This window comes from Cryptomeria japonica, chromosome 11, assembly GCF_030272615.1.
Source record: "Cryptomeria japonica chromosome 11, Sugi_1.0, whole genome shotgun sequence".
NCBI lineage: Eukaryota > Viridiplantae > Streptophyta > Pinopsida > Cupressales > Cupressaceae > Cryptomeria > Cryptomeria japonica.
The window spans coordinates 244,608,308-244,619,017 of NC_081415.1; positions in this window are offsets into that span (position 1 = coordinate 244,608,308).

The following is a 10,710-nucleotide window of genomic DNA, read 5'->3' on the forward strand; positions in this document are numbered from 1 at the left end:
TTGCACAGAACAATTATTATTTGTTGAGGAACCGCTATCGTCATTCAACTAGCTGTTCAACACTGCTATCAGAAAGAATAAAAATAGGCACTGCGGAAGAGATATTTTTCATCCCACATGGTTTCACAATTATATTGTGGAAGTATATTTGATTTTGACGTATCTTACACTGTACGAAAAGAAACAAACTTACCAATTTATATTCTATAATAAAAGCGTTCCCTTACTTGCACTTTATAATAATAAAAATATTTTTAGTTAAAGTAAACTTTGCTTCCTTTTTCAATATTCCCTTACAAAGTGGAATATAAATTATATTCTATATATTATTTATTTAGTTATATTTGTTTAATATATAAAATGTTTAATACAATAATATATTTTAATAAATTATTAGATATGTTTAATAATAAAATATCTCAATTTTTTTTTTATTAAATATTTTTATATATTGTTTGTTAGTTATATGTTTATTTTATATAATATAATATTCAATTAATTTATAGAATTATATTGAAGGCGTCTCACTATTTGAAATGAATGATCTGATATTCAAAACCACTGGTCCACATTTGTCTAAAGGTACATGCAAGACAATTGAAATATTTGCAATTGTCGATCAATTTTCATCAATTTTTCCTTTGCACTCCAAACTTTACCCACAATCATCAACGCTTTTCTTACCTACTTCTATCGCAAGTGGTATTGAGAACCGTATTGATAATTCGAAAGGTATTATTAAAGTTCAAATAAGAAATTGAATGCTGACTAAAATAGGTTTTCTTTGGTTCAATACTCAAATAGTATTCAATGAAAGCATTGAAAAGTGTAAACATATAGAAATATTCATTTTTCTTGCTTAGTGATTCAACTTATCTTGATACATTATTTAATTCCTTATAATTGGCTTGTTTTTAATCTGTTATTTAATCTTCTACTATGAAGGCATATTTTTAATTTAAAATATATGTATAGAAATTAATTATATAAGATTCATTTTATTAAATTTTGATAATTTGGTTCAATCATTTTTTCTATGATATTTAAAAAAATATTATAATTTATAATTAATTATAAATTAAATTATTCTAATATAAGTATATTCATTATTTTATATAATATTTCATTTAATATAGCATAAATTAACACTTTTCATATTTAATCAAAATTCGTATAATAAATATTTAATTATTTTTCATACATATTATAAAATGTTAATAATATTATTTATCAGTGGTGTTTGTGACTACCTACAAAAATATTGTGAGATATTCGCAATGACAATAGCTATTCATAACGTTTGATTTGATAGGGCTGGTCGTTCATTCTAAATGAGAAAGTATTCTTTTTTGCATATTGTTTAAGAAAATCTTAAAATGTAAGAGGATTAAAAATCTTGAAATGTAAGAGGATTAATAATTAATGGAGTTAATAATGTAAGAGCATTTATTTTGTTGGGAGATGTCAAAAAATACAAAACTATTGTTATTGTCCTTAAAAAAAAATTGTATTATATATTTGAAAATAGCTATTGAATTAATATATTGAATTATTATTTAAAAATAGGTAATGAATTATTAGAGTAAGTTGGTGAAGGGTATAGTTGTTACCTAGCTCAGTCCAATTTACAATTATCATTGTGGATTCTAGAACTTACCTTGACTAACTCTTTCATAAGATTTGGTCTTTATTGCTAAAATTATTTATTATTATTATGTATTTTATAGTTTTATTTTATAGAAATTTGAAAATAATTGGTGAATTACATGTTGAGTTTTAAATTAATTTTTTATTGCATTGGTGAAATTAGTACATCTTTGTTATTTTATTTATATAGTTTTGGATTATTTTGAGAGAATATATTTTAATATAACTATTTAGTGATCTGCTGAATATTTTGTATTAGGTTTGATGAATATCTCTCAACCTCAAAATTATAAAAACATGTTCTAATACTAAAATTCTTTAGCCTATCTTTCTTAATATGAACTCTTTTTTTTTACAATTTTTAATAGTTTTTTTACTTGTGATTTTTAGTAAGTTTGCAAGCTCATTCACATGGTCGTGAAAGTTGTCATTTATTTTAGGTTAACTACAATAAGACTAATTGCATCATCAAGACCTCAATTTGAGGCATATTATATCTTATTTATTACTTCATACTTCCTCGGGATCATTCTTCATCTAGATCTCATATGTCTTTTGGGAGCGGCCCCACATGGAATAAATTTGGTCCAAAATATTTTAAAAGTATTAAATAATTATTTTAATATTCTAAAATCATTCAACATTAATACCATTATAAAGAAACAATTATTAGGAACAAGACCTAATTTGTGTAATTAGATTTTTCACAATCCTTATTGTTGATTGTTGCTCTTTGTATATTAAATTGTGATAATTTTTTGATATCAACTCTTACCTCTAAAGTAAAATTTAAATAACAATTATCTAATCAAATTACTCTTCAAATATTAAGATATATATTACATTATAATACATATATCATAAATTAAATCTTTATATATTTCATTATAATTATGTTGAAGGTGTCCCCCTACTTGAAATGGATGACCCGACTTTCAACATCAATGATTTGTAATGGAAGTTTCGAAAAAGTTGCAAGATAATAAGAGCAATCTGCACCAACTGTTCATTACTTTTCGTCATTGTCATTTTTAGTGAATTTGTGACTACTAACAAAATTGTTGTGACCACAGTGACACATTTGCAAAAGGAATAAGGTTTTACACAAAAGATTCACACATGAAAGGATTATTGTGGATTGTTGCACCACATATAGGCCTTAATTGAATTCTTGTATGATATACATAAAACTCGCAAACTAGGCAAAATTTGCATATTCAATAAGACACAAAAAACCTTATAAAAATGAGACCTAAACGATATGCAAATTGTCCAATTGTTCATGACATAGAAAACCTTGCAAGATTTGAATTTTAAAATAGATCATAAATTAAATCTTTATATATTTTATTATAATTATGTTGAAGGTGTCCCCCTGCTTGAAAGGGATGACCCGACTTTCAACATCAATGATTTGTAATGCAAGTTTGAAAAAAGTTGCAAGATAATAAGAACAATTTGCACCACCTGTTCATTACTTTTTGTCCTTGCCATTTTTAGTGTATTTGTGACTACTGACAAAACCGTTGTGACTGTAGTGACACATTTGCAAAAGGAATAAGGTTTTACACAGAAGATTCGCACATGAAAGGATTATTGTGGATTGTTGCCACACATATAGGCCTTAATTGAATTCTAGTATGATATACATAAAACTTGTAATCTAGGCAAAATTTGCATATTCAATAAGGCACAAAAAACCTTATAATTATGAGACCTAAACGATATGCAAATTATCCAATTGTTCATGACATAGAAAACCTTGCAAGATTTGAATTTTAAATTAGAATCTTCTAATTACACAACTAAAGGATATATGGTGGATCACAAAGAAAGACACAAAATTTTGCCCATGCATTTTAGTTTCATTGTGACTTTGTTCACTTGTACCATTAGATTCACAATAGGAAACCAATCTCTCTTTCTCCCATTTGAAATGCATTTATAATCATTTTTGTCACTTTAATGTATACTTTCTTCTTAGCTATCTTAGATGGCCAATTTAACCTATATTTTAGTGGAATAATAATGACAAATGAAGTGGACCCCCAATAATACCATAGGAAGAGCTCACCAATAGAGCCAAGCCCCCAACCCTATTTATAATTATTTGTCTTATATTTGTCTATCTATTTGTATCTCTCCCTCCCCCCCTCTTTATTTATCCTTATATATCTATATCTCTATCATTCAATTTCTATATCTCTATCATTCAATTCCACCATCTATATCTCCCTCTCCCTCTATATCTCTCTTTTTGTATTTCTCTATCTCTTAATCTCTATCTCCCCACATCTCTATATTTATCTTTCCCTCCACTCTTTGTACATCTCTCTCTCTCTCTCTCTCTCTCTCTCTCTCTCTCTCTCTCTCTCTCTCTCTCTCTCTCTCTCTCTCCCTATCACTTCTCCATTGAGAGCTATTTTGCACAATCAATATCATTTGCTTTATAGCAAATCAATTGATCTCATGTATAATTCTCATATTGAATCAAGCAAATTTCACTTCATATATTGCACAAATGTATGCAAAAAATAGGCCAAAAAAATTCCCAATCAAATTTGTTCGGCGTACCCATTGCACACCAAGGTGCAATTGCTAGTTTATTTAAATGTGAGAAAAGATTTAATTAAACAAATATGATTTATTTATTTAATTAATGGTCTGAATTTGGTTAAGTGAATTAAATCAAATAAATTGAATAATTTATTTAATTAAGAGGAGAAGAGGGTTAAGATGAATTAATTAAATATTAATTTAATTAATTATTGATTGATGGTTAAATAATCAAATAAATATTAAATATTCATTTAATTAAGTGGACAGATTTATGTGACTACATTTGCCCCTCTTTGAGATGGTGCGCTTTTATCGAGTCGTTTCAAAGAAAGAAAAATAGGTGTGCAGAAATATGCCCCATAAATGTTAATTTAGTGGGTGGTATGCCCCCTCGAGAGATGGGCCAATTTTTTTTGAAAAATCAAGCGATCTCTCGAAAAAGAACGAGAAGTGGAGGGGAGGTAGAATAGAAGAAATTAGCAATAACGGTGAAAGAATGGAAGAAAATAGAGTGAAAATGGAGAAATGGCAAGCTAGTGAGTACCCATAGGTTATGCAGGAGATACAGTGAGAATGTGGTGGTTGTCTTTTTGATTGATGCTATACAATTGATCAAAATTTGGTTGGACAATGTAGTGCAATCGATTTAATTACTCCGATCAAGTAAAAGCATGACAGTTGATGCCAGTTGTTTGCTTGGACAAGATAAAGTCTGAGTAAGTGAATCAAAGTGACCTGATGTGACTTAGAAAATTGATGTAATTGCCCGATGAAGTCAAGCTATATGAAGCAAAATACTCATTGAGACTTAGACAATTGATGTAATTGTCCATTGGATTGTGTTTGATTGGTTGATCAATTGATAGTGTGTGTGTGTGTGTGTGTGTGTGATGGATGGTTGTGGTGAATCATAGCAGCCCTGTTGAGACTAGGTCATTATGATAAATGCCTGTTGTAGTCTAGGTTTGCCATGATCGATTACATGTTGAGACTCGAAGATACTTGAGCAGAGTATCTATTGATAGTCTAGGTGTGTGTGAGCCGAGGTACCTATGCAGATAGAGTAACTTGCTTGATTGGGTTGATGGGAAATGATGTAGGGTATGTGATGATGATTATCGAGATGGGGAGGGTGAGGGGGGGGGGGTTTGATGTTTAGATAGAAGAAGTGGAGGACCTATGAATCATTCTGATGGAAGAAGAGGAAAATAGAGTATGCATTGTCATTACTATGTATGCATGATATGCATCTATTATGAATGTATGGATGGATGGAATGCAACGGAATGCAATATATATAGATGAGATGGAATGACGATCCATAGTGCTTTTATTTTTCATCATTGAGCTTTAAAATGTTGTAAGAAAATACAAGCAACTTGACATAATGATTCAAGATGACCTGAGTATTCCTTACATGGATTTTGATATAGCAAGTTAATACAAGAAACTTGATATAATGGATCAAGTTGACCTGAGTATTGCTTGCAGAATAGACAAGGATTATCTCCTTTCATGCATGACTAGGAACGTCCTCCTTGATCTTTTGCCGATCATATCCCATGACAAGTTCATACCATAGTAAGAGATAAACCATTTTCAAGCTTGGATGAGGCAGTAGGAACCAAAGATGGAGCATTGTACCTGCAAGCAATCATATATATAAAGAATAAAGAATAATGGATCCTCGATAATGGTTCATGCTCATATGGTCGAGGTATACAGTGTAGTTAGCAAGCCGTAGTGATCTATGACTGTATTTCGCATAAGATCATGTAACTTAGTGAACTTCCCACGTAGACACCATTAGTACATGCCCCAGAATTTCATCAGAATAATTCGCAGAATACATACAAACAATGTCGTAGGGACCATTTCGGCTACTCTAATCACTTGTAGATATCCCGGAGTAGCGTAGGAACCTGATATATATACATGAATGAATAACCTACAAAACAACCAAGCTTAAACATAATTTTCTTGTCAAAGAAAATGTTATTTTGTCATTGTTTTGGTAAGGAAGGATGCATCCTTGTTGAAGACAGTTTTGAGTGTCGATGTTGATTGTTTGGTCATTTTGATAAGTGATCATCATGTGAGTATTGTTCAAAGTTTACATGGTATCTGCCTAGATGAGTATGTACAATATGGTGCCATGTTTTTGTTTGATTTTTTATGTTTGCTGATGTTTTTTTGGATTTTGTGAGATAGTTTTCCAATTTTTTTGATATTTTGGTGATTTTTTTTAATGTTTTTGGAGTTTTTGCGAGACAGTTTTGAATGTTTTTGATATTTTGTGAAATAATTTTGAATGAAGAACCCAACGAATCACAAGTAATGTAGAATCCACTTCCATTAAATAGGGTAAGGGCATTGCCCCCAATTTAGACATGACTATGAAAAAATGGGATGCAAGATGCATGAAGTACTTTTTTTTTATTGCAGATCAATAACAAGCCATGGTTTGGACAAATGGATGTGTGTATGAATGTGATCGCAACAAGCTTGAAAGACAAATGGAGCCATAGCCTTTACGAGTGGTGCTTGTTTGCCAAGTTTTCACCATCGCACTTACCCAAGGTGCCACCAGAGTGGTTGTTCACCGTTTGGATGTATGATTTTTCTTTACTATTTTGATGTTTTTGTATTTTCTTTAGGACATCTTTCTGAATGTTTTTGTTATTTTTTTGGTATGTATGGGAGCTTGATGCTCTGTACAGCTTTTAGGTATAAAATCGTTTGAGGTGCATGTTGTTGATCGGATCGGCTAGCGGTTCTCCTTCTGAAGTAGCCAACTGATATGCCCTGGACCCGAATACAACAGTGATAACATATGGACCCAGCCAGTTTGATTCAAACTTTCCCAGCTTCTGTTCATGTGCTGCTGATAGGCTTTGAGGTGATTGTATGCAGCTTGTCATTTCTCATCAAGTAGTTCTAAGTCCTGGAGGTGTGAGACTCTGTATGCTTCATCATCTATCAGATTATGTAAGGAAACCCATAGTGATGGTATCTCGACTCAATAGGTAAGATAGCTTTTGCACCATAGACCAGTGAGTAGGGAGTTGCGCCTTTAGGGGTTCGAATACTAGTTCAATATGCCCATAGTGCTAGATTCAATTGAACATGCCAATCACGACCTGCATTATTGACTGTCTTCTTAAGGATTCATAATATGTTTTTGTTTGATGCTTCGGCTTGACCATTTCCTTGTGGGTAATAGGGTGTGGAAAAGCGGTGTTGGATGTGAAACTTCTCATAGAGCTCATGAACATCCTGATTCTTGAATGGAAGACCATTATCTATGATGATGGACATGGGTACACCATACCGGCAGATGATGTAATTGAGGATAAATGAGGTGATCTGCTTGCTGGTAACTTGGGTAAGTGGAACAACTTCGATCCACTTTGTGAAGTATTCGATGGCGGTAATAATGAATTTGTGGTCGTTGGATGAAGATGGATGAAATTTATCCACAAGGTCAAGACCCCATTGACAAAAAGGCCATGGTGTTATGATTGGTTGCAATTCCTATGTTGGTGCATGTATCAGGTCTCCATGAACTTGGCATTTCTTGCACTTCTTGACAAAGTAGTAGGAGTCTTTTTCCATGGATGGCCAATAGTATCCAATGCGTAGGAGTTTCTTGGCTAGTGACGGACCGCTTGCATGAGTTCCACAAATTCCTTCATGTACCTCTTCCAAGGCCTTTGTTAGCTCATCTTATTCCAAACATCGAAGGAGAGTACCATCAAGACTGTGTTGGTATAGGGTTTCAGCAATAATGGTATACCGAGCGGTTTGGCAAATGGAGGTTTTACGTTGGTTATTCGATTGGGTAGGAGGAAGTGTGTGATCATGGAGATAGGTGTAGAACTCACCGTACCATGGGGATTCAGAACCGACAAGGCAACATATCATCTCAGATTCGGGGATATCATAAGCGGGAATCCAAAGCTGTTCGACCAAGAACTCATAGCGTGTTGAATTTTTCAGAAGATCTAGGAGCGATGCGATAGTAGACATAGCGTCAGCAGCTCGATTTTGATCTCTGGGTATTTTCTCAAAGGTTATAGTAGTAAATGATGTCTTTAGACTGACCACCATTTGCTTGTATGGCATGAGTTTATCATCCTTGGTCTAATATTCATCTATTGCTTGTCGAATGACTAGTTGGGAATCTCCATATACTTGCAGCTCTTGTAACTTCCATTGTACGGCTAGCCTAAGTCCTATGATCAAGGCCTCATATTCAACTATGTTGTTTGTGCATGGAAATGCAAGCCTATAAGATTTCAGGATGCTGTCACCTTGAGGTGTGATAAATAGAATGCCTGCCCCCGAGCCATGCCTAGTGTATGAACCATCAAAGTACAGTTTCCATGATTGTATGGTTGTGAGCATGAATATCTCCTCATCCAAAAAATTAGAAATGAGGGGATGATCACCTATGAGGGGTGCATCGACCAACTGATATGTAATGAATTGTCCTTTGATAGCTTTACATTCCACATACTCGATGTCAAATTCACTTAGAATCATCACCCATTTGGCCAAGCGGCCTGTCAATGCTGCTTTACTGAGTAAGTATTTTAGTGGATCAATATTTGCAATGAGCTATACTTTATGTGTCAATAGATAGTGCCTCAGTTTAGTGGCTTCCAAGATTAATGCTAGGTAAGCTCACTCAATAGGTGTGTAATTGAGTTCATAGCCAACTAGTGTGCGAGAGATGTAGTAAACAACACACTCTTTCCCTTCTGCATTATGTTGTGCCAGTAATACACCGAATGTGATACTTGTTGCGGATATATAGAGTAATAGAGGTCTGCTTGGATCTAGTGGGATCAATAATGGTGTATTCATGAGATAGTCTTTAAGCATCTGGAATGCTTGTTGGCATCTGGTATCCCATTGAAAGCGGATGTTCTTGTGTAGCAGGTGTGTGAATGGGTGACACTTATCTGCTAGCTGTGCAATGAATCTTCGAATGGATTGTAGTCGTCCTTGTAATGTCCTTAGCTGACTGATGTTCTTTGGTGGTGGCATGTCCATGATTGATTTGACTTTTGCTGGATCAACCTCAATGCCTTTGCTTGAGACAATGTATCCAAGGAGCTTCCTAGAGGTTACTCCAAAGACATATTTCTTTGGGTTGAGTCTAACATGATATTGTTCCAGTCTATCAAAGATTTTATCTAATATGTCAAGATGACCTTCTCTAGTGAGTGATTTTGCTAGTAAGTCATCAGCATAATCTTCCATCATAGTATGCATCATGTCACGGAAGATGGTGGTCATTGCTCATTGATAGGTCGTCCTGCATTCTTGAGACCGAAAGGCATTACATTCTAGCAGTATGTGCCCCATGGACATGTGAAGGTTGTCTTATGTTGATCCTCTGGTGCGATCTTTATTTGATTGTATTCAGAAAAGCCATCCATGAGTGAAAGCAAGGCATGTCCTGCTGTCAGGTCTACTATGATGTTGATATTTGGTAGGGGGAAGTCATCCTTAGGACATGCCTTATTCAGATCTCTGAAGTCAGTACAAATACGGATGCCCCCATTTGGTTTGTTGACAGGCACAATGTTGGAGATCCAATCTGCATAATCAATTGGTCTTATGAAACCAACATCCAGAAGTTTCTTAAGTTCTGCTTTGACAAGTACTGCAATCTAGGGAAGCATCTTGTGAAGCTTCTGCTTGACAGGTTTGGCTCCTTCTACTACTGTGAGGTGATGCACAACTAAATCCGGATCAAGACCAGGCATGTCTACATATGACCATGCAAAGTTAATCTGGCGCTTCTGGAAGAATTCAACAAACTTGGGTTGTTCCTCTGAAGTTAAAAGAGATGCTAGATGTATATGGTGAGGAGTTTCAGGAGTCCTCACGTTGTATTCTTTTGTTTCTTCGATGAGAATCGTTGATCGTTCCTGCCTTGTACTACAAGGAAGGATGTCAAACCTTTCATCCTCGGGCGCCTTAGAGAGGTTTTTACCGTTGGATACACTCTTTCTTTTTACTCTTGTGGGATCAAACAGTGCCACAGTGTGGTTTTCACTCGAAGATCCATGTTTTATTGTTATATTTTTGCAGCTGAAAGGTTTGGCATCCGCCCTGAAGTATGTTGCACTATTAAGTTCTATGGCGAATCCAACTTTGTGATCCCCGCTTGGTATGTTATCCCGTAGTTCCAAGAAGTCAATAATTGCCTCATCATTTTGGAAATGGTCAAGACATGGGGGATTAGGTTGGTTCCATTCAATGAGTTCAGGATGGGTAATGGGCATTTTCTCATCGATTAGGTTAAGTTCGTTAGATGTATCAGTGAGGGTTAAGACATTGTGGTGAAGGGCGCTGATGGTACTCTCCCTATTAGAATCAGGCGTAGGATGTGACGTAGGGTCTGTGGAAGATTTTTCCAGCTTAGGAACCCAAGAAGTCTTTATCTGTGCTTCTCAATAAACAAGGATGTCTTTGCAGGGTGGAGGTAAT